Genomic DNA, 21,260 nt, shown 5'->3' with positions numbered 1-21,260 from the left:
CAGGTGGGGCCTCCTTTCATGTCATCCGTACTGCCCTTCAGGAGTGCAGGCTAGCCTCTACAGTTCCGCAGGTGTATAAAATTATCTGATGCAAGGTTTCCTACAGGATACTTACGTGTGACCCCAGCTAGTGGATTCTAAGTGCTATCAGCCATCTTACTGGCCTCACCCAACAGCCTTTCATTTGTAATGGAAGGAATGCACAAAATAGCTTGCCTGAAGCAAAATTTTCAAGCTTTGATGGATTTTTTTTTTTTAGAATTAAAAAATAAATACTTCAACCAATATTGCAAATTAAAATCTATATTTCGCACCTATGGAAAATGTGGAAAATGATATTTTGCCTGACCAAATAATGTCCACTACATATACCCTATGTTACATTCATGTGCATGTCACCCATGCATATTTCTCGTAGTGGCCTGAATCACTAGGCCTCTGCAGACATGTCCTGCAAGTCAAGTCATCAAAGTCTCCCAAACGTTAAGCTAAAATAAAGGCCCATGTATTTTGCATTTTGCATTGTGCATTTTAAATAAATATCGTACTGAGCCCTTTATTTTATTGTGGTTGAACCACTTTCTGAACTTCTGCCAAGACAGTGTTATGAATAACAGTTATCTGTTTTGCTGTACAGAGTGGCATCCTTGCCCGGTGAGGAAATGTAAACAGAACCCGTTCGCGACAGATAAGGCCTAGCTCTCTGTCTCAGCCCCCATGCAATGAACGGAGAAATATATGCTTTTTAGGTTTTGCCTAGCGAAAGCTGCGCTCTGCGCAGCTTTTCGCGCAGGCGAAATCCTGTTGAGAACTGTAGGGTGCTTTGGGTCGGCCCTCGTCATTGATTGGCTGGCTCCGTAAACGGAGCCTTGCCATTGGACGAGGGGCCTGTCCGTCAATGCCGGACCAGACACGGGGGCGTTCCTGACATTCTTTGCCTTTTGCCGACGTCACGCGACGCCGGGAACGCCCCCGAGTCTGGTCCGGCATTGCCGGCACTACTGCGTCTCTTCTCCCCCGTTTCCCGCCCCGTGACTGGCCGGCCGGCCAATCCTAGCGCGGCCGGCCGGAAGTGCCCGCCCCCCGCAGCCCGGGGGAAGAAGGAAGACGGCAAGCAGTATGGCGGCGCCCGCGGGGCTCCCGTGGCCTGGAGGGAACCGCCGCCGTCGACGTTGCCGGTCTCCCATGCCGAAGAGGGAGACCGGAGAAGTGCCAGAGAGATTTTCGACGTTGCCGGTCTCCCATGCCGAAGAGGGAGACCGGAGAAGTGCCGCCGTCGCAAGGTGCAGGTGAGTCGATTTGTTTTTTTGTATTTTTTTTTCCCCTCCTCTCTTCCCCTGAGGCTCCTCCCCCTCGCTAAGGCTCCAGCACCCCTCCACCCCTCCGTGTCCAGCAGCAAAGGAAATGCCACTCGGTCTTCAAGGCGCTGTTGGGCTCCCAGTCAGGGCTGCGGCCGAATAGAGGCATCGGCAGGCGAGCCGCAGCCTCCTTTGTGATCCCTCCCCTTTCTTCTTTCCTTCACCCTCCCATACATGTCTCCTGTCCCTCCACCACACATTATTGTGTATCTTCTGGTCTCCCCTGTGTCTCCCTCCTTTCTTACGCTATTTCACTCCTCTCGTATCCTGCCGTTTTCTGACCTCCGAAACCTCTTTCCACGATCTTTCAGCTTAGGCCTGACCCCACCCCAATTCCTTTGCCCCGCGTTCCTCTTGTTTCCATATTTGTTTTCTTACCCCCAACTTTTCCTTCCTTAAATGCTTCTCCCTCAGACCTCTCCCTCCTTACTTTCTTCAAACCCCTCCACCCCGCCTCCACTCCCCGGCGACGGTGCACCACTATCTCACAGGTGCCCCGCCCCCCTTCTATCACCTTCACACTTCACCTTCGTCCTCTTGCCTCGGACCCCCACCCCACAAGCACTCTGCTCCTCGAGGTATACGGGGGGGGGGTCTGTTGTGTCCTTGTGTAATGTAACTGGTGCTTCATGTAAAGCCTCCAAGACCTTCGGTGCGAGTTCGAGTTACATAAAACTGAAAAAACAGCCACAGGGCCGCTGCTGTGGGCATCACCAAAGCACCCCCGTCCTCTCTGCAATCAGAATTCACTGGTGTGTGAAATCTGCGCTACAGAGAACCTTCAAGAGGTGTCAGCTGTGAAGAGGGGTCACAGAGGGAGGGGCATAGGAGTCAATGCAGTGCCAATTTATACCCAAGGTTAATTTATAAGGGAGAGTCAGACCTGTGTCCCACCCCTACTTACTAACACGGTGAATGCCACATTGTGCTATATCTAAGCATGTAAATAAAATAAAGTGTTGCATGCAGCACCTCAAACCCGAAGCATGCCCATGCACATTGTGCCACCCACACTTCCGCCAGGTCAGTGCCCCGCCCTCCTCTCTGTGGTGTCAGACCTCACTCGTGTATGAGGGTGTCCAGCAGGAGTGTGTCAGATTCCCCCAGCTGAGTGTGGAGCACACACAAGACAATAACTCGGACACCTGGTCCCCGAGGGGTGAAGCAAACTCTCCCACATTGTGGGTGGAGCTCTCTCAGCACATATTAATAAGATCAGCAACATGCTTTCTTATAGCGCTTCATACCTTGTTATTATGGTGAGCCAGTAAAGGGAACAAATCCCATCCCTGACCGAGAAGTGTTAAGGGCCAATCGGGCTGCTGCAATATGGGCTATTTGAAGCTAATTAAGGCAGGAGGCATTAATGATGAGGTATAGAGAATTGCAGTAATCCAATTTCGAGGTCACCTGAGTGATGATGACAGATTGGTGCAGTTCCATGAAAGGGTGGCTCTGTGTAGGTGGCTGTGTGTGTGAGGGTGGCTCTGAGTAGGTGGCTCTGTGTGTGCGGGTGGCTCTATGTGAATGACTCTGTGGGTGGCTCTGTGTGTGTATGTGGCTCTGTCTGTGTGGCTCTGTCTGTGTGTGTGTGTGGCTCTGTGTGTGTGTTTGTGCTCTGTGTGTGTGTGTGTGTGTGTGTGCAAATGCAATAGGTCTCGCATTTGTGGGAGATTAAGCTATTGGCATTGTAAATGACAATGCCATTTATTTATCTGTTTTCAAAACCAACACATAAATACAAAATTTGTCATTTACAATGCCAATAGCTCTAACTTTTACAAAGGCGAAACCGTTGCATTGTAAATGCTTGTTCTTTATTTCTAGCGATGAACCTTTATTTCAGATAAAACATCCCCTGACTCCAGACATCAGTTGTACCAGACGTGCTCAAGTCGCCCTGACACAAGAGATTACTCTGCTAAGCCAAAAGTCAGCTTCATCCCATTTACACGTCAATTGCACCCCATGCTCAAAGTTGCACAATTAGGGCAGAGTTCCAGCTGGTCATGCAAACACCTCCCCTAAGTACCCACCCACCTATGACATCTACCTATCATCTACCTATGACTCATAAAGTGTACGCCCACATGCTCTTATCTCTTTCTTTTTTGCTCGGCCTGGAGCGCTCCTTCCTATGTACAAGGAGAAAATTGTATATATGCTGTTCATTGTTATTGAATGTTAGATTACTCTTCCTGAACCTCAGTGGTGATGGAACATATTCTCCCTTTGACTCGAGTTATTGGAATAAAGCCCATTTTAACTTGGACACCACGGATCCTGTCTCTCATTTGATGCATGATATTTAGTTAATGCCTAGAAATTCTGCCAGGGTAATATTTTATTTACCACATTAATTGGCGCCCGAATAGGAACATGTCCCTTTCCCCACTCGCCGGAGTTTGTAGGTCTAGTCTTTGCCCCCTTCCACAGCCGTGACGGACTTTAAAGTGTACACGCCATTGGGATTACCCGCTACTCCCTCAGGCCCAGGAGGAGGACGGACTGCGACCAGGCATCCATGTGAGGCGGTGATGAAAGCGGATCGTCTCAACCCAGAGCCCAGCCCATGAGAGAGCAAGGTCCGAGGTCTCCAGAGGTCCACCTGTTCCAAGGCGCATGCGTAGAAGTCCGAGGCCTTCAAGTTTCAAGATTCTGCTTCCCGGTGAGTACCACTGTGGGGAATGCATCAAGATTAAAGACGTGTCTCATTCACGTGAGACCGGTAAAGACGTGCCTATGGTAAACGTGGACGCGGTCAAGACGTGTCATTTTTGAGACCGGTATGGTTGTACTGTATTTCAGTGCATAAAGTTTTTCAAGTACATGTTTAGCTCTCTGTATCAGTTTAGGTTGTAACTGTTTTAGTGTTTAATATTTGTTTGTGTGTGAATGATTGTTGATTGTTTCAGTCTATTTTTGTGAATATTGGTTTCAAACATGCCACTGTTTTCAAAGTTACGTCAGATAGGGACCAGAAAAGGTATACTAGAAGAACCAGTTAACATCCCGCCTAGAGACACACCTGGTCATTATATGTATAATAAGCATGGGCTAGACGCCATTTTGTTTTTAGATTTATGGGTAGACTACACCAAGGACCTGAAGGAAAAGTATAGATGGCCAATCTCGGGAACATGGGATCCTGAATGTATTATGAGGGTGGAGGAAGCACTATGGAAAAAGAAGTCAAGACCCTCTCAGAAAGATGCCATCGAATAGTGGCGCAAAGAGTCACATAGGAGAACAGAGAAAGAATTGAATAAAGCAGATAGAACTAGACAAGCTGGGGAAAAAGCCAGAGAAAAGGAACTGCGGGAGGAGGGGGAACGTGTCAAAACAGAACAGATTGATAGGGAAAGAAACGCCGTTATTAATGGTATTTATCCCGTTCTGTCAGAAGAACTAGCTAAAGTGAACACCTCAGAGAGACCCAGTAGGTCTCGAACGCCACCACCTGTACCATATAGAGTACATAGAATAAAGCCGACAGCATCTGAAGCATTCATTTCCTCGTATCTAGACGAGTCCCTCCCGGACTACGTTAATGCAGGTTTTCCTCCACCCCCAGCAGCAGATCAGCTCCAGCAACTTCAGCAGCAGCTAGCAAAAGATGACGTAGGTCCAGGGGCAGTGGGAGGGGTGCCTACTGTAGATGCAGCCATTCCATTTTGTGTATATGATACAGAACCAGGAAAGGGTTCAATGGTCGTGATTTCACGTAGACTAAGACAAGCTGTTGCATATCTAGAGACATTACCAGACATGAAAGATCACCTAGATAGCATGTATCGTTTTATTAGAACGGGGGAGGGACCAGATAGTATAGCACAAGCCATGGCACAGAGAAAAGTAGGGGTTAAGAACTATGTCTTACGTTTTATTATTAACTGCCTGATCAGGGAACAGGACGAAGGGGACGGAGATGTAAAAGCAGGATTGATAGAATGGAGTGATCACATAGATGCCGGTAGACATGAGAAACAGGGACAGATAGATGCCATGTACAAGAAAATACGAAAGGAAATAATAGAAAGGCACAGAAAAGAGTCTGAGGAAAATGGTGAGTTATCAACAGAAGAAGTAGATGAACCAAAAGACAAGATTAATTATGTAGGAAAAGCGCGACAGTTTGACAGACCCAAGTGCCTTGATTACCGTAAACAAGGGCCAGCTATAAAAGAAAGGTATTCCCTTGAAGCTCTATTCCAAGCTACTGAGAAAGCACTGAAACAATGGATAGGGAGTGAGAGACCTCCCACACAACACGAAATAGAGTTGGCCCGGTCAGCCACCCAGTGGGTGTCCAATGCCAATATATATAGCAGTGATATAGTGGCTCAGACTTTCTTAAGCCTTCCACCGAACGAACAGCGTTTGGCTGGTATTTACATGGTTCAACACTTGATAACGTTGTATAAAAGTCAGCATTCTGATCCTGGTCACTTGCATAAAATACTTGACGACATTTTACTAGATAGATGGACAGGTTTAGGTACTGAATTAATTAATGTAATACTGGATCAACGACATAAGTACATAGATTCTCTGACTACATACATGCCTCCAGTCTTACAGCATTACAGACATAACGTACACATAGACAGACTGAACCCCCTACGAGAGGTTCATCCCGTTAAGAATGCGGCCAATGAGTTACAACGAGTGTATGTTTACACCCCCTTAACGAAATTAGAGATTCTTGAAATGAAAAAGATGTTGCCTTGTCATGATAAAGACCCAGGGGGATTTCACCGTGAATTAAAAGACATCCTCCGCATAGGAGATTATACATACGCTGACATTCTGAAGCTATTAAAAGTACTGTTACCTGCAGGGATTTATGAAAAACTTAAGGAAAAAGACTGGGAAGTGGGTGAGAAAAAGTTAAGTTGGGATGCATTGGAAACAGAAGAGAAGGGCAGGCTCCCAGGAGTTGGTCTTGGAGAAAGAGCTAGAGAACTACCTGAATTCCTGATACAAGTTTTGCCAAGATTATTGATTACTAAAAAGGAAGATTGGGATGCTATTTCAGCATGTAAACAAAAGCAAGACGAGGACACTAGTGATTTCTATTCTAGATTTGAGAAATGTTTTACTATTAATAGTGGCCTTAAGCCTGGTAGCGAGTCATTTCCACATCTTTTTGTGAGCAAATTAGTAGAGAATTCCTTACCCCAGATCAAGAATAGAGTACTGAAGGTTGAGAGTACTTGGCAAGCAAACAGCCCTTCACAAATGTTACAGATGCTACAGTATCATCAGAATAGGATTAGAGAAGAGCAGGATCATGAAAAGAGACGCATGAAAGAGACAAAAATGAAGGTGCTGGTTGCCCAGACGGTACCGGCGACTTCAAACAAACATAACACGACACCTGTCAAAGGGAACTGTAATTATTGCAAACAACCAGGTCACTTTGTAAAGGACTGCACTGTTCTGAAACACAATATAGCTACAGGCAAGACAAAAGAGCGACAGTACATTCCTAGACAGAGTAACACGCAACAGAACACGCAACAGACAGTAGCGAATTATCCTCCACCACCGCCTGTTAATGCCACACCACAAATGTATCAGCACACACAGTGACTATCCAGAATATCAACAGTTCTCATGAAACAGCCTCGAGAGGGAAGTAGGCTTGCCCCTTATTGAGGTTCCTGTAGATCAAGAGGGTCCGTATGTACATAGTCGTGTTCTAGGTCAGGATCGAAAGTTTCTGATTGACACAGGGGCGAGCAGAACTACCATCAGTCATGACGAGGTTCCAGGGGCACCTCTCTCAGGCTCACAGAATGTTTCCCTGGGATTATCAAAACCAGTCTCCCTAGGGGTTGGTCCACTGTCACGTACCACTGGCTTGCTACTTACTAAGTCATGTCCAGAAAACTTACTTGGTATGAAGACATTAAAAGATCTAGGAGCAGTTATCTGCTGTTCTCCAGAGGGAGTACGCCTGTTCTTACGTGATTTTAAGGGACATTATGTACTGACTGATTTTGACCACAGACTCAAGAACGTGCCACAGATCCTGTGGGCACAAGGACCGACTGATGTAGGTTACATGGACATTACGCCTCACCATGTCACACTCAAAGCAGGAGTAGTACTTCCACGTATTAGACAATACAAGTTACCACCTGACGCCGAAACAGCATTACTGAAAATAGTTGACAAATTTATTGCACGGGGGTAGTGGTAGAGACAGTCTCAAATGTATGTAACTCGCCTGTCATTCCTATCCTTAAAAGATCTGATCCTAGTGTATTGCCAGTGTACCGATTGATTATTGACCTGCGAGAATTGAACAAATGTGTAGTACCACAATATCCAGTGGTGCCAGACATTTCTTCATTGTTGACTGCTATTGATTCAGAGGCTACTTACTTTACTGTTATCGACTTGAAGAACGCTTTCTTTAGTGTTCCCATTCACCCAGACAGCCAGTACCTGTTTGGATTTTCATTAAGAGGTCGTAGCTTTGTCTTTACACGAGCTCCTCAAGGTTTTACAGAAAGCCCTAGTATTTACAGTCAGGCTCTGAAGAGACAGCTAGACAGCATTCACATGCCTTCCAACACTGCGTTACTACAGTATGTGGACGATATCCTGATTACAGCACGTTCAGAAAAAGAATGCGAAAATGCATCACTGACAGTCTTACATTTTCTGGCTGACAAGGGGCACAAGGTGTCCCCTTCGAAGTTGCAATTCTGTGAAAAGCAAGTAGTGTACCTAGGACACTTGCTTTCCAAGGATGGGAGACAGCTAACACAAGCACGTATACAGCTCATTGCTAACCTTTCACAGCCCAAGACACAAAAGGAAGTACGTGCCTTTATTGGCCTCACTTCATACTGTAGGCAATGGATTCCCCAGTATGCCTTTCTAGCCAAACCACTCATACAGTTAACTACACAGGAGGCAGGGGGGACTGTCCTCCCTTGGACACAAGAACACACCTTGGCATTTGAGGAATTAAAAAGAGCTTTATGTCAAGCGCCAGTGTTAGCGACTCCATGTTACGGCAAACCTTTCATGCTTTTTGTAACTGAAAGAGAAGGAACAGCGTTATCTGTTCTCACACAAGATCAAGCAGGAAAACACAAGCCTTGTGCTTATTTTTCTAGCACGCTAGACCCAGTGGCCCAGGCTCTGCCTGCATGCCTGAAGTCAGTTGCAGCGACAGCCCTAGCCATAAGACAGAGTGATTCAATAGTATTGGGCCACCCTCTGACAGTACAAGTTCCACATGCAGTGGAGGTTCTCTTAAACAGAACACAAACACAACACTTGACTGTAGCAAGACTGACAGGATATGAACCGACATTATTTCAACCACACATAGAGATCAGACGTTGTAATATTCTGAATCCTGCAACACTTTTGCCCTCAAGTACAGTAAATGCACCATCACATGACTGTGTGGAACTCATGAATATAGTGACAAAACCAAGACAAGACCTGACAGATATTGCACTTTCAGACCCAGACTTAACGCTCTATGTAGATGGATCATGCATGAGAACGAGTGCAGGAGAGTTAGTAGCGGCCTATGCTGTGACCACTGATAAAGAAATCATAGAGACACAGAAAATAGACACATTGTCAGCACAAGCAGCAGAGCTCATCGCTCTGACACAAGCCTGCATAAGAGCTAAGCACTTGAAAGTAAACATTTATACTGATTCGCAATATGCCTTTGGCGTTGTTCATGATTTCGGGGTACTATGGAGGGAGAGAGGTTTCCTGACCTCCCATGGGACCAAGATTCAGCATGGCCAGCTTATTCAAGCCCTGTTAGAAGCCATACATTTACCTACAGCCATTTCTATCCTGAAGTGCAAAGCTCACACCAAAGTTACAGACACCATTTCCCAGGGTAATGACCTGGCAGATCGAACAGCTAGACTTACAGCCCAGACACCAACAGACATGACAAGGACAGAGGTACCATTACTGACAACATGTATGACAGTCAGGGATCCCACTCAAGACGTACTCGACATACAGACACATGCCACTGCAGATGAGATAAAGAAATGGACTGAACAAGGAGGGGTCCAGACTGACCAAGGTTGGATGACTAAGGGAAAAGGCACATGGTTTCTCCCAGATTCCATGGTACAAGTAATCATTAACACAGCCCATAGTCCAGCACACTTAGGAGAAAAAGCAATGTTAGACAGCTTACAGAACATCTGGTTTAACAAGCACATGCGTGCCGCAGCGAAGCAGAAAGTACGAACATGTATGATCTGTTGTCAGTTCAATCCAGGTAAAGGCATCCCGGTGGAACAAGGCGGATTTCATCCTCCTGACCACCCTTTTGAGGTTCTCCAGATGGACTATATCCAAATGGACAGATGTAGAGGTTACAAGTATGTCTTGGTGGTAGTGTGTGCACTGTCTAGATGGACAGAAGCTTATCCAGTTCCAGATTATACTGCTGTAACAACAGCCAGACAGTTAGTGCGCGAGTATTTCCCCAGGTATGGATTACCTCGGGTGATCTATTCAGATAACGGCCAGCCATTCTCCTCTGAATTAATGAAACAAGTGTCCCTTCTGTTAGGTTACAAATGGAAGTTCCATTGTGTCAGACACCCGGAAGCAGCAGGCCTTGTAGAGAGACATAATCAAACCCTCAAGACAAAATTAGCAAAGGTCTGTGCAGAGAAAGGCGTGGATTGGATGGTAGCCCTGCCGGTTGCCCTCTTTTACATGCGTATGGTAGCACATTCCAGAACAGGCCTATCTCCGTATGAAGTGGTCTTCGGTAGACCGCCAAATATGTGGGGTACGCCTATGCCCAGAAAGATAACTGATGTTGACAGTAACATGCTGACAGATTACCTGGCTTCCTTGATGTCTGCACTACTCTCTTGTCGTTCACAGGTTGCTGCTGCCTTCCCTGACAACACACAGGTCAAGGAACACGCCATAGTCCCAGGGGACTTTGTGTGCATCCGGAATTTTGATCGTTCCAGCCCCCTTGAGCCGCGCTGGAAGACCCCGAAGTTGGTGCTTCTTACCACGAGGACCGCACTGAAAGTGGAGGGACGCAAGGGCTGGATCCATGCCCATCACGTTAAGCGCTATTTTGGACAATGTGGAACATTCGAAAAGAACATTGACTTAAATGACACAACAGACTTTGCGCCGCCTTTGCTTGAAAAGACCCCTCAGCAAGAGTATAGGTCCAAACTTAGATCTAGTAAGTCAGACGTAGTTTAATTGTTTAAGCCCACCCGGTGGTGAATCGGTTAGACCAGTTTCTGACATGTATAAGATCACATATGAGAATAGCAAGATGAGAGATTGCAAGACACTGCAAGACACTGCAGATACTACAAGACATTACGCAGCAGATGGATTGTTACCCTGATCATTATTTTATTCTGTGCATTGTTATAATCGGTGTTAGTTTATTGCTACATGTTTTCTTTTTTATTTCCTCACATATACATTCATCCAGTATGCATACGTGACCAGCCAGACCAGCAATGCAACGAATTGCTTGGTATGTGGCCAACTACCCCCTTATCAGAAAACAAAGGGAGTTCTGCCGAAATAGATTTAGGAAAACACGCCCATTGGATAACATGGCAAATCGCGCCTCCGCACAAGACATGCTTTTTCCTCCACTTCCACAGCTCAGATTCTTTTCAAATTTGGCATCACAGAAGTCCAAGCAATGCCCTACATCCTCACCAAAAAGCAGCCGCATCCCTCCACTGGAACGGGTACGAATTTCCGCTCAAAAACACGCCCCCCCGAAAACGCCAAACAACGCCAAAATCCCTCAACACCTTGTTAAGCAGCATGTTAAAGCAAAACATCTTCAAAACGTTACCTCCAAGCACTTGTAAGTGATCCAGCTCTCTCCTGCCTAACGTAATGACAACATACTCTGCACAAACCATGACCACATGGCGCTATTCACAAGCCATATTTACAAGAAACTCAGCAAGTTATAATAATGACATGCTCTTCATAAACCATATTTTCAAGGAGCTATTTATAGGGAACTTCACTCTCATCTGCCCTTAGACTAGGGTGGAACTTGTTATATAGCAGACAGAAACTGCGTGTGAGCAATATACAGATTTCAACAAAGGTTTCTTTTTCTTGAAGCAGTAGTGAATGTGACTGCATCTGCCCTGGCGACTTGATCCAGGAGCAGTTTGCCATGATACTATCACTGTCTGCAATGTGGCCTGGCGATTTGCAGCCTTTTTGCCACTGCTTGCGTTCCCCATCCATATGTACAAAGGATAAAGATAAGGAAATGATTCTGTATGATCAGCTATACGGTCTCATGAATATAGATGTATCCTGAAGGGTTATGTAGTTGACAAGGAGGGAGTGTGGAAAATGATATTTTGCCTGACCAAATAATGTCCACTACATATACCCTATGTTACATTCATGTGCATGTCACCCATGCATATTTCTCGTAGTGGCCTGAATCACTAGGCCTCTGCAGACATGTCCTGCAAGTCAAGTCATCAAAGTCTCCCAAACGTTAAGCTAAAATAAAGGCCCATGTATTTTGCATTGTGCATTGTGCATTTTAAATAAATATCGTACTGAGCCCTTTATTTTATTGTGGTTGAAACACTTTCTGAACTTCTGCCAAGACAGTGTTATGAATAACAGTTATCTGTTTTGCTGTACAGAGTGGCATCCTTGCCCGGTGAGGAAATGTAAACAGAACCCGTTCGCGACAGATAAGGCCTAGCTCTCTGTCTCAGCCCCCATGCAATGAACGGAGAAATATATGCTTTTTCTTTATTTCTAGCGATGAACCTTTATTTCAGATAAAACATCCCCTGACTCCAGACATCAGTTGTACCAGACGTGCTCAAGTCGCCCTGACACAAGAGATTACTCTGCTAAGCCAAAAGTCAGCTTCATCCCATTTACACGTCAATTGCACCCCATGCTCAAAGTTGCACAATTAGGGCAGAGTTCCAGCTGGTCATGCAAACACCTCCCCTAAGTACCCACCCACCTATGACATCTACCTATCATCTACCTATGACTCATAAAGTGTACGCCCACATGCTCTTATCTCTTTCTTTTTTGCTCGGCCTGGAGCGCTCCTTCCTATGTACAAGGAGAAAATTGTATATATGCTGTTCATTGTTATTGAATGTTAGATTACTCTTCCTGAACCTCAGTGGTGATGGAACATATTCTCCCTTTGACTCGAGTTATTGGAATAAAGCCCATTTTAACTTGGACACCACGGATCCTGTCTCTCATTTGATGCATGATATTTAGTTAATGCCTAGAAATTCTGCCAGGGTAATATTTTATTTACCACAAAAAAAGGAGGAGAAAAAAAGCAGAAAATGAAAGAAAATGGAAGATAGATAGCTGTTATATGGTAACATTGGAAAACCACAAGTTCTGTCACTGACTGCAAGGTTAAGCCATTATCAATGCTTGGTTTGCTTTATAGCGTTTTTGTTTTTATCAGAACGTATTTTTGAGGCAACTACTAGGCCCTCACAAATATTAAAACATAAAAAAGGAGAAAAGCAAAAACATTGGAGTAGGAAAATGTACACATTCGCTTGGTAGATCTTGGCACTGAAGATAATTACTTTGTGTGCAGTTGTACCCCTTATAAAAGAGCAGAGTGCAGTCACTCACAGTGAAGTTAGTCAATGACTAAAGAGGGCTGATAGAGTGCCCAATGATATATGAAGTAGTGGATGGTAGAAAAACGTGAATGACAACAGACCAATGGATGAAGAGAACTTGTTGACAGCCCCGGTATGTGTATTATAAATAATTTTAGTAAAAATAAAATGGTCTTTGCTGCTGACAGATCCAAAAATGTACACTGCCTTAAACTGAGTTAGCAGCTTTGATATCTCAATGCTTTGTACTGGCAATCGCTTAATAGCCCCAGAAAGTTCAGAGATTTGAATGTATCACTATCTTCAGAGGCAGGAGGGACTTTATGAATTCAATGAAGGTACCTATGGTGCAAAACTAAAATTACAATTACATAGCTCTTCCCTCTGCATCACAGGATCTTTACTTACAGTTCTTAAGCATTAAAATTTAACAGCAAACTATTAACATACCACTCTCAAGAAATGGGTGGCAAAAATGTGAACAGAAATGGGCAACAGAAAAAAAACGGATCAAAATACTCTTCAAAGCTGATTAACCCACAATAATATCAGCTTTGGCATCCGAATCTAAACAAAAGTTCCTTAAGAAGGAGAGGACTAATCAACATGCAGTAGCTTTGCCTAGGTCACAAAACCACATAGTGTTCTAGGATTGACAAAATCAATGTTGACTGCCCTTATAGATTATATAAGAGCCACTAGTCAGGACTGATGCAACAATGAAGCTTCATTTATTGGTAAAAAATGTGGAGTCCGCTATTTTGACAAAACCGAGCTCAGCTTCCAAAATGAAAAATATTTTTGAGTCGAACTAAAAGGAAAATGCTATTTACCCAGTATGCCTTTGTTCTTCGCATGTAGAGCTGTAGATTCTCATGCTTTGCATAGCCTGCCATCTATTGTTGGGTCTGGATGTTTGCACTTTGTTTTTCTTCGAAGAAGTCTTTCCAGTCACAAGGTCGGTGATGCCTCCTTTCGGTGATAGTGCACATGAGCATCAACTCCATTGTTAGATTGTTTTCCCACAGAGGGTGATAATGGAGTTAGTAAGAGTAGGAGAATAGAGATGCCCATGTGTAAGTATCTAAGTAAGATGTGACTGCAACAGGTATATAGGTACCCGGGGAGGTGGGCGGGAGCATGTGGATCTACAGCGCTACATGCCAAGATCAGATGCATACTGGGCGAGCAGCATTTTCCGTTCGAGGCATCTGAGCTGTAGATCGCATGCTTTGCATAGACTAGAAAGCAGTAATCTCCCAAAGCGGTGGCTAACCTGTAGCTGTTGCAGAAGTTTGAAAAAGTGTACGTAGAACTGCCTGGCCCACACTAGCTTGCTGTCTTGCTAACACATCTACACAATAGTGCTTTGTGAATGTGTGGTGTAGACCATGTTGCAGCTTTGCAGATGTCATCTATGGGGAGGTTTCCTAAAAAAGCCGTAGAAGCCCCTATTTTACGAGTGGAGTGTGCTCTAGGGGTAATCATCAATGTTAGTTTTGCTTTTGCATAGCATGTTTGAATACATTTGACTATCCACCATGCAATACCTGATTTTGAGATGGGATTGCCTTTATGAGGAGGAGCAAAAGCCACAAATAGGTGTTTAGTCTTACGGAAAGGTTTTGTCCTTTCTATGTAATTGAGTAATGCTCTTTTAACGTCTAAGGTGTGTAGAGCACGTTCTGCCACAATCTGGTTGAGGGAAGAACACAGGAAACTCAACAGATTGGTTGATATGGAAGGCAGGAATCACTTTGGGTAAAAATTTAAGATTAGTCCGAAAACCACTTTTTTTGATGTACAAGTAAAAAAGGTTCTTCTATGGTTAGTGCCTGAAGCTCATCTACTCTTCTCAGTGATGTAATAGCTATGAGGAAAGCGACTTTCCAAGTGAGAAATTGCAGCTCACATTTGTGCAATGGCTCTAAGAGTGGACCCATGAGTCTGGTGAGGACAATATTGAGATCTCACACTAGGGCAGATGGAAGTGTTGGGGGAATGACTCGATTCCTTCCATAAATGCCGTGATAACAGGCACTCTGCAGAGAGACAGTTGTCTATTTTGAAAGTATGCGGCTATTGCAGCAAGATATAAACGTATGGATGTGTACGCTAAATTTGAACGCTGTAGATGCATTAAACAGCAGATAATGTTCTGAACTGAAGCATCAAGCTGGTCGATTTGATTGTTATTACAATAAATAACTAACCGTTTCCACTTTACTGCATAGCAAGACCTGGTAGGAGGACGTCTAGCCTCTTTGATAATTTTCAAGCAGTCTGGCGGAAGATTAAGGTAGCCAAACTCTGACTTCAGGTGCCAGATCGCAAGGTTGAGATGACAGGGACCTGGATGGCTTATATCTCTATGGCTCTGCGTGAGGAGATTGGGTGCAAGATGTAGTTTGCGGTGAGGGACTACTGAGAGCTCCAACAGGGTGGTGAACAACAGTTGACAGGCCCATGTGGGAGCAACTAGGAGTAGTGTCAGGGACGCCTGCCTGAGCATCCAAACCACTAGTGGAATAAGTGGGAGAGTGGGAAAAGCGTAGGCAAATATCCCTGACCAATTCACCCACAGTGCATTGCCTCTGGACAATGGGTGTGGATACCTGGAGGCGAAGCTTGGGCATTTTGCGTTTTGGCGTGTGGCGAACAGATCCATCTCTGGGAAGCCCCACATTTGGAAAAATGGGAGGAGAACTTGAGGGTCTAGTTCCCATTCGTGTATCTTCGGTCGTTGACGACTGAGCAGACCTGCAACTTGGTGGTCAACTCCTAGAAGATGTTCTGCAAGGAGATATTTTTTGAGGTATGGCCCATCTCCAGATGCTCAGTGCTAGCTGTGAGAGCTGGAGAGTGAGTATCCACTTCCTTTTGTATGTAGTACATCACTGTTATGTTGTCTGTGCGAATCAGGGCAGCTTTGCCTACTAGATGAAGTTGAAAAGCTTTCAATGCTAAAACAATTGCTAGAGGTTGGGGATGGTTTATGTGGAGTGGTTTGTGTTGGAGTCCACATGCCCTGAATGGTATGTTTTCCCAGAGGTGCTCCAAAACCAGTGAGGGATGCGTCTGCTGTTAGTACTATCTGTGGAACCGGATCGAGAAATGGCCGCCCCTTGGAAAGGTTTTGTATGTTCCACCACTGCAGAGAGCGATGACTGCGGCCATCTATCACCAGATCTGATAACTGACTTTGAGCCTGGTTCCACTGACGTGCTAAGCCTTCCTGTAGGGGAAGCATTTGAAATTTAGCATAGGGAACGATTAAAATGGTTCAGTAGAACTCAGAGTATTCTAAGCTAAGTTATATGTACCTTAGTACTTATGTGATCTTTCAAATGATATTCTTAGGATACGTGTGGTAAAAACAGCAAGCTCAAATCCCAACCGCTGTTCACCAATGTGAGAAGTTGGCCTGATATGCAGTGCTCACTATTCTAGTGAACACTATGTATCAGTCCAAACAACCCTTATTGATGTTTGGTTGTAAGTCAACCTGATAGACCAGCTATCCTAGTAGCATGGACACGTGCAGTCTTTAGGCTAAACTCTAGAGGGCGTGTTAAGCCAGAGTTTTTACCATCACATATACCCCTTGAACACCAAGTGAAAGGACACCACACAAGTTATGAAAAATAAAGTATATTTATTTATAACAAGACTACCCTGGCTCTTTATGAGACAGGGAGCTAAGCACACAACAAAACTCTTAAAGAAATACTTAAAGTCGCACAATTTACACAAATGCCCGAGGGGCACGAAAAACCATAAACTATACAAGTGGAATGCGAAATACTGGCAGGTAAGTAACTATTCTCATAGGCTTTAGGATCGCTAGGACTGGACTACTGAACCTTTAGATTACAAGCAGGAGGCCTAGGGACGTCGTGTGCAGAGTGGGAACTCTCACGCGTAAGGCGGGAAAAAGTCTATGGAGGCTAGTAAAAGCAAAGTTAGTGTTTTCGGGCGAACCCGACTAGGTAGGTCAAAAACGAAAGTGGATCTAGACACTTAGAGAGTTGGTCTACGCTGGAGCACCGGAGTACTCGGTTTACCTAGCCCAGGGGCTGCGGCTGCATAGGGTTCAAATGTCGTCGGGTTTCTTCGTTGATGAACCAGGAGCCTGAAGAAAGAAGTTGCTGGCAGGCGACCAGTGAAGAAGTTCTTGGGGATCCAAGCCTAGATCGGGGAAGAGGAAGACCTGTAAGCAGAGGGGACCAAGTTCTGAATCACTAGCCAGTGATTTAGGTGGGCACCAGAGTGGCACCGGGCGAAGTCACCTCAACCGGGTGAGTGGGCGCTGCTGGGCTCTGCAGTCTCTCGGACCAGGAGGCGTTGTCGGCGACCAGGATGGAGGTGCGAGCTGTCCCACGAAGATATCTGCTGTCGACGTCGCTGGACCCAGGATTGGGGCAACAAGTCTTTGCAAATGCAAGCCCACGCGGTGGACTTAAAATGGCGTCTGGAGTGGACCAGGAGGGTCCAGGGTGCTCCTCTGTTGGAGGGGAGCAAGGGCCAGTCTGGAGCAACCAGACCAGCGGTGTTTGTCGTCGAAATTCGTCGTCAGAGGGCCACTAGCCAACGGGCAAGCGACCTGGACAACGCGGTGAGCAGCAAAGAGCAGAAGGGCCCCACGCAGATCTCGTGGATGCAAGGGGGCTGGACTTCGGTGCTGGAGCTGCTCAGGGTTGGGGCTTCTCTTACCCCAAAGCACTCGGTCGAGGGTCACTCGGGAGTCTGCTGGGCAAGCGTCGTGCAGTCTTGAAGATGGCCGGTCCCTCGAGGTCTCGTCACACCCACGGGTCTCAGCTGGGCTGAAGATGCAGGTAGAGGTCAGAGGTGCCAGGGAAGCCGGTTCTCGTCGAGCTGGGCAGTCTTGATCCGGAGGAGAGACTTACAGCAGACCGCGATGCTTGGATGGTGCCTGCTGCTGCAGGGTGACTACTCCTTAGTCACGAGGGAGAAATCTTGAGAAGAGTCTTGAGTTCCTTTCGTGGAAAGTCGGTTCAGGATTCAAAGATGATCTAATTTGGAAGGGGGCCTGCTCCTACCTTTATCCTGCAAAAGGGGGCTGGCACGCGACTAAGTCCTGCCCTATGGGTGGGACTAGGAGGGGGGCGGTTACACCCCTCTCCTTTGGCGGGCTTTCCCCAGATCAGGGGCTGGAGTGCCCCTGGAACTGGTTCAAGCCGGCCTATGCACAGTGAGCACCGGGGTGCCACTTGCAGTCACCTTCCTCTGAAGCCCTGCCTACCTAGGATACACAAAATCCTGTCTGGGACGGTGCTGGCACCGCCCCTGGCAGGAAACCCTTTGTCCTTGCCTCCTGTGCTGGGAGGACTCCCAGCAGCAGGAGGGCAGACTTGTGCCTCGGTGGCAGCATCCATCTTGTGGAGCTGAGGCTATGTCTGACTTTAACCGGGGTTACAGGTTACATACATGTCGTGTCCCTCTAGAAGGGTGGAATGCTAACCCCGTCGCCAGAATTGGCGAGGAGTTAGTATTCCAATTCGTATGACACCTTACTCGACATGTTTTGATAAAGCGATACCAGAGTTGGCATATAACCGCGAGGATTATAATGCACTTAAGAGTATATGGTATGCGTTATCATGGAACAGCTATTAGGACTTGGTTCCGCAAGCTGCAAACGGGCTCAGCTCATGCCAGAGCACCATTTCACACGATTCCAAGCACTCTGCCTTCAGGATTGTTAAGGCCTGCCATAGGAGTGACTGATAGGAATACATGTGTCCATTTTAGGGTTAGATATAGGTATACAATATCTAAAGCAAAGGGTGATTACACCACCTTGCCCCAGCTGTCGTGCAGCCAGTTGTGTCAGATTTGGATGGCCAGCCAGGGGTGGCATAATACATGCTGCAGCCCCTGGTAGGCCCTGGGTACACCTATGCCCTGGGTACCTAAGGTACACTGTACAGGGACTGATAAGGTGACTCAGTATCCAATTGGATATGTACCTAGGGTACATGGAATCCATTTTAACAGAGAGAGCAGTGGGCCTGGGGTCCTGAATAGCAGGGCCTCAGGTCAACTAAGTCAGAAAACCAGCAAAACACCAGGCAAAAAGTTGGGGGCAACCATAGTCGGGGATCTACCTTCCTACACTAGAGCTTGCATGTCCTGACTGGGTTGGGGTACACTAGAGCTTTGCAAGTGTCTATTGTGGTTCCTAGATACACTTGTGTGATGGATGGTTGAGGTGAGACTTAATGAGGTTTACAGTGAACCCCCAAGTCGTGAAGCAGTTAGACTGTCCTTTCAGTGTGATGTAGGCAGCTTTGTTGTTGTCGAGGTAAGGAAAGACATGAACGTGCTGTCTTCTTAGATGAGATGCGACTACTGCCAGGCACTTGGTTAAAACTCTGGGTGCAGTAGTTACTCCGAATGGGAGTACTTTGAACTGGTAATGTCAGTCCACCACAAACCAGAGATATTTTGTGTGAGCAAGGTGAATGGGAATATGGAAATGGGCGTCTTTCAAGTCTAGAGTGGATAGTAAGTTGCCTTGCTGAAGTAGTGGGAGCACATGTTGGAGTGGGACCATGTGGAAGTGGTCCAACTGCATGTACAGATTCAGCTGTCTGAAGTCTAGTTTACGCCTACTAGAGCCATCCTTTTTGGGAATTAAGAAATAAAGGGAGTAAACCTTGGGACTGTGGAGTCAGCACAAACAATTTGGGAGGTGTATAAAGCGGTATTAAAATCATAACGAACATATCCTTTAGATGGAGAGCGAACAGCTAGAATCACTTCATAACTCCTCGCCCAGTGACCCCACAGTGCACCGCTCGTCTATTAAACGCCTGGAATATAAAGTCATTGTCCGGGAAAAGGCAAGGGTGCGACACCTCTCCACGACACAGGGTGTACGAGATGGGGGGAGAGAGCAGGGAGGATACTGGCTTGGCTCAAACGTAGGGAGCAGGGACACAGATGGTTACCCATATTAACCACCGCCACAGGTGCGAGGGTTTCCGACCAACAAGAAATTGCAGAAATGTTCGCGAGCCATCTGGAGAAGGTATATACACCCTACACTACTTATACGTCATACGACTCCCAGCAATTACTTGTGGACAGTAATCTGCCCTCCCTGTCCACAACTGAAATGGCAGAGCTGGAGGCCGACATCACAAACTAGGAACTCTGTAAAGCCATTTATAGTGTACAATCCAGGAAGGCGATGGGGCTTAACGGTATTCCGATAGAGTTTGTCAAATCTATGGCGGTGAAAATAGCCCCCCACCTCAACCGTATGTATTTGGAAAGCCTTGAAAAGGGCGTGCTGACAATGGATCAAAGACTGGCGTCTAGTAATGATACGAAAGCCCGGGAAGGCGACAGACTGTTGGGATTCATATAGACCGATCTCCTTAATAAATGTGGAGGCTAAGATTTTAGCGAAACTATTGGCCTCCCGCCTAAATGTTGTTCTGCCCTCCTTGATTCACCCAGACCGATCTGGGTTTGTGCCCGGTCGAAACACGGCATTGAACATACGCCGGGTGAATAATGTACTACCTTATGTGGAGGAAGACTCAGTGATTATGTCCTTAGATGCCTCAAAGACATGTTATTCTATAGAGTGGCCATACCTTTTTGAAGTCCTTGCACGATTCGTCTTTGGCCCCAAGTTTATAGCCTGGATCGCTTGCTTGATTCGGACCTTAGAGGACAGGTGCGGGTAAATAATTGCACGTTGAGGGACTTTAAGTTGCGCCAGGACACTGGACAGGGTTGCCCCCTATCCCCTCTGCTTCTCGCCCTTGTTTTAGAACCGCTAGCGGAATGGGTATGGCGAGACGTAACCTTACGAGGCCTGAAATGGGCAGAGGATGCGGAGGACAGAAAATCGCTATATGCAGACTATATGTAGACTATGTTCTAGTCTACTAAGCTTCCACCCCTACTGGCTAGAACTCATTGCACAGACTGAGATCTGCTTACTCCAAGAAACCTTGAGCCTGCCCCCCCAAGTATATACCAGGCTTTATGACCTTTCATAGACCAGCTATTCCATCCCCACACATGGCCGGCCGTCAGGAGGGCTGCTCATATATGTAAACCTGACGGTAAATTGTGACGTTAAAGAGCTGGCTACGAACAGCCCAGATAACCTCGGGATCAGGATAACCAATGGTAAGGGCAAGACGGTTGACGTATACAATGTATATGCTAGGAGTACCAGAGGTGGCAGCTCCCCAACACT

At 46.2% G+C, this 21,260-nt stretch overlaps 1 protein-coding gene across 2 annotated transcripts in view; it reads right to left on the bottom strand.

Moving 5' to 3' along the window:
- The window catches only part of LOC144784513 (integrin beta-1-like), a 423,772-nt gene that overhangs the window by 314,220 nt on the left and 88,292 nt on the right, over positions 1 to 21,260 (bottom strand). The gene's annotated exons all lie outside the window — the stretch shown is intronic.

Source organism: Lissotriton helveticus, chromosome 10 (assembly GCF_964261635.1).
Source record: "Lissotriton helveticus chromosome 10, aLisHel1.1, whole genome shotgun sequence".
Classification (NCBI taxonomy): domain Eukaryota; kingdom Metazoa; phylum Chordata; class Amphibia; order Caudata; family Salamandridae; genus Lissotriton; species Lissotriton helveticus.
Note: the sequence above shows the minus strand (reverse complement) of the source record. Positions and strands in the feature narration are given on the sequence as shown.